The sequence below is a fragment of the Leptodactylus fuscus genome, chromosome 4 (assembly GCF_031893055.1).
Source record: "Leptodactylus fuscus isolate aLepFus1 chromosome 4, aLepFus1.hap2, whole genome shotgun sequence".
Taxonomy (NCBI): Eukaryota; Metazoa; Chordata; class Amphibia; order Anura; family Leptodactylidae; genus Leptodactylus; species Leptodactylus fuscus.
The window spans coordinates 223838399-223842859 of NC_134268.1; positions in this window are offsets into that span (position 1 = coordinate 223838399).

A 4461-nucleotide genomic window follows, 5' to 3' on the forward strand; every position below is an offset into this window, starting at 1 on the left:
AGTGTAATCAGTGCTGGTATCTGCTGTATACTGTAGTGTAATCAGTGCTGGTATCTGCTGTATACTGTAGTGTAATAAGTGCTATTATCTGCTGTATACTGTAGTGTAATAACTGCTGGTATCTGCTGTATACTGTAGTGTAATAAGTGCTAGTATCTGCTGTATACTGTAGTGTAATAAGTGCTGGTATCTGCTGTATACTGTAGTGTAATAAGTGCTATTATCTGCTGTATACTGTAGTGTAATAACTGCTGGTATCTGCTGTATACTGTAGTGTAATAAGTGCTAGTATCTGCTGTATACTGTAGTGTAATAAGTGCTGGTATCTGCTGTATACTGTAGTGTAATAAGTGCTGGTATCTGCTGTATACTGTAGTGTAATAAGTGCTGGTATCTGCTGTATACTGTAGTGTAATCAGTGCTATTATCTGCTGTATACTGTAGTGTAATAACTGCTGGTATCTGCTGTATACTGTAGTGTAATAAGTGCTAGTATCTGCTGTATACTGTAGTGTAATAAGTGCTGTTATCTGCTGTATACTGTGCTGGTATCTGCTGTATACTGTAGTGTAATAAGTGCTGGTATATGCTGTATACTGTAGTGTAATAAGTGCTGGTATCTGCTGTATACTGTAGTGTAATAAGTGCTGGTATCTGCTGTATACTGTAGTGTAATAAGTGCTGGTATCTGCTGTATACTGTAGTGTAATCAGTGCTATTATCTGCTGTATACTGTAGTGTAATAAGTGCCGTTATCTGCTGTATACTGTGCTGGTATCTGCTGTATACTGTGCTGGTATCTGCTGTATACTGTAGTGTAATAAATGCTGGTATCTGCTGTATACTGTAGTGTAATAAGTGCTGGTATCTGCTGTATACTGTAGTGTAATAAGTGCTATTATCTGCTGTATACTGTAGTGTAATAAGTGCTGGTATCTGCTGTGTACTGTAGTGTAATCAGTGCTGGTACCTGCTGTATACTGTAGTGTAATAAGTGCTGTTATCTGCTGTATACTGTAGTGTAATCAGTGCTGGTACCTGCTGTATACTGTAGTGTAATAAGTGCTGGTATCTGCTGTATACTGTAGTGTAATAAGTGCTGGTATCTGCTGTATACTGTAGTGTAATAAGTGCTGGTATCTTCTGTATACTGTAGTGTAATAAGTGCTGGTATCTGCTGTATACTGTAGTGTAATAAGTGCTGGTATCTGCTGTATACTGTAGTGTAATAAGTGCTGGTATCTACTGTATACTGTAGTGTAATAAGTGCTGTTATCTGCTGTGTACTGTAGTGTAATAAGTGCTGTTATCTGCTGTGTACTGTAGTGTAATAAGTGCTGTTATCTACTGTATACTGTAGTGTAATAAGTGCTGGTATCTGCTGTGTACTGTAGTGTAATAAGTGCTGGTATCTGCTGTATACTGTAGTGTAATAAGTGCTGGTATCTGCTGTATACTGTAGTGTAATCAGTGCTGGTATCTGCTGTATACTGTAGTGTAATAAGTGCTGGTATCTGCTGTATACTGTAGTGTAATCAGTGCTGGTACCTGCTGTATACTGTAGTGTAATAAGTGCTGGTATCTGCTGTATACTGTAGTGTAATAAGTGCTGGTATCTGCTGTATACTGTAGTGTAATAAGTGCTGGTATCTGCTGTGTACTGTAGTGTAATAAGTGCTGGTATCTGCTGTATACTGTAGTGTAATAAGTGCTGGTATCTGCTCTATACTGTAGTGTAATAAGTGCTAGTATCTGCTGTATACTGTAGTGTAATCAGTGCTGGTACCTGCTGTATACTGTAGTGTAATCAGTGCTGTTATCTGCTGTATACTGTAGTGTAATCAGTGCTGGTACCTGTTGTATACTGTAGTGTAATAAGTGCTGGTACCTGCTGTATACTGTAGTGTAATAAGTGCTGGTATCTGCTGTATACTGTAGTGTAATAAGTGCTGGTATCTGCTGTATACTGTAGTGTAATAAGTGCTGGTATCTTCTGTATACTGTAGTGTAATAAGTGCAATTATCTGCTGTATACTGTAGTGTAATAAGTGCTATTATCTGCTGTATACTGTAGTGTAATAAGTGCTGTTATCTACTGTATACTGTAGTGTAATAAGTGCTGTTATCTGCTGTATACTGTAGTGTAATAAGTGCTGGTATCTGCTGTGTACTGTAGTGTAATAAGTGCTGGTATCTGCTGTATACTGTAGTTTAATAAGTGCTGGTATCTGCTGTATACTGTAGTGTAATAAGTGCTGGTATCTGCTGTATACTGTAGTGTAATAAGTGCTGGTATCTGCTGTATACTGTAGTGTAATAAGTGCTATTATCTGCTGTATACTGTAGTGTAATAACTGCTGGTATCTGCTGTATACTGTAGTGTAATAAGTGCTAGTATCTGCTGTATACTGTAGTGTAATAAGTGCTGGTATCTGCTGTATACTGTAGTGTAATAAGTGCTATTATCTGCTGTATACTGTAGTGTAATAACTGCTGGTATCTGCTGTATACTGTAGTGTAATAAGTGCTAGTATCTGCTGTATACTGTAGTGTAATAAGTGCTGGTATCTGCTGTATACTGTAGTGTAATAAGTGCTGGTATCTGCTGTATACTGTAGTGTAATAAGTGCTGGTATCTGCTGTATACTGTAGTGTAATCAGTGCTATTATCTGCTGTATACTGTAGTGTAATAACTGCTGGTATCTGCTGTATACTGTAGTGTAATAAGTGCTAGTATCTGCTGTATACTGTAGTGTAATAAGTGCTGTTATCTGCTGTATACTGTGCTGGTATCTGCTGTATACTGTAGTGTAATAAGTGCTGGTATCTGCTGTATACTGTAGTGTAATAAGTGCTGGTATCTGCTGTATACTGTAGTGTAATAAGTGCTGGTATCTGCTGTATACTGTAGTGTAATCAGTGCTATTATCTGCTGTATACTGTAGTGTAATAAGTGCCGTTATCTGCTGTATACTGTGCTGGTATCTGCTGTATACTGTGCTGGTATCTGCTGTATACTGTAGTGTAATAAATGCTGGTATCTGCTGTATACTGTAGTGTAATAAGTGCTGGTATCTGCTGTATACTGTAGTGTAATAAGTGCTATTATCTGCTGTATACTGTAGTGTAATAAGTGCTGGTATCTGCTGTGTACTGTAGTGTAATCAGTGCTGGTACCTGCTGTATACTGTAGTGTAATAAGTGCTGTTATCTGCTGTATACTGTAGTGTAATCAGTGCTGGTACCTGCTGTATACTGTAGTGTAATAAGTGCTGGTATCTGCTGTATACTGTAGTGTAATAAGTGCTGGTATCTGCTGTATACTGTAGTGTAATAAGTGCTGGTATCTTCTGTATACTGTAGTGTAATAAGTGCTGGTATCTGCTGTATACTGTAGTGTAATAAGTGCTGGTATCTGCTGTATACTGTAGTGTAATAAGTGCTGGTATCTGCTGTATACTGTAGTGTAATAAGTGCTGGTATCTGCTGTATATTGTAGTGTAATAAGTGCTATTATCTGCTGTATACTGTAGTGTAATAAGTGCTATTATCTGCTGTATACTGTAGTGTAATAAGTGCTGTTATCTACTGTATACTGTAGTGTAATAAGTGCTGTTATCTGCTGTGTACTGTAGTGTAATAAGTGCTGTTATCTACTGTATACTGTAGTGTAATAAGTGCTGGTATCTGCTGTGTACTGTAGTGTAATAAGTGCTGGTATCTGCTGTATACTGTAGTGTAATAAGTGCTGGTATCTGCTGTATACTGTAGTGTAATAAGTGCTGGTATCTGCTGTATACTGTAGTGTAATAAGTGCTGGTATCTGCTGTATACTGTAGTGTAATAAGTGCTGGTATCTTCTGTATACTGTAGTGTAATAAGTGCAATTATCTGCTGTATACTGTAGTGTAATAAGTGCTATTATCTGCTGTATACTGTAGTGTAATAAGTGCTGTTATCTACTGTATACTGTAGTGTAATAAGTGCTGTTATCTGCTGTATACTGTAGTGTAATAAGTGCTGGTATCTGCTGTGTACTGTAGTGTAATAAGTGCTGGTATCTGCTGTATACTGTAGTTTAATAAGTGCTGGTATCTGCTGTATACTGTAGTGTAATAAGTGCTGGTATCTGCTGTATACTGTAGTGTAATAAATGCTGTTATCTGCTGTATACTGTAGTGTAATAAGCGCTGGTATCTGCTGTATACTGTAGTGTAATAAGTGCTGTTATCTGCTGTATACTGTAGTGTAATAAGTGCTGGTATCTGCTGTATACTGTAGTGTAATCAGTGCTGGTATCTGCTGTATACTGTAGTGTAATCAGTGCTGGTATCTTCTGTATACTGTAGTGTAATCAGTGCTGGTATCTGCTGTATACTGTAGTGTAATAAGTGCTGTTATCTGCTGTATACTGTGCTGGTATCTGCTGTATACTGTAGTGTAATAAGTGCTGTTATCTG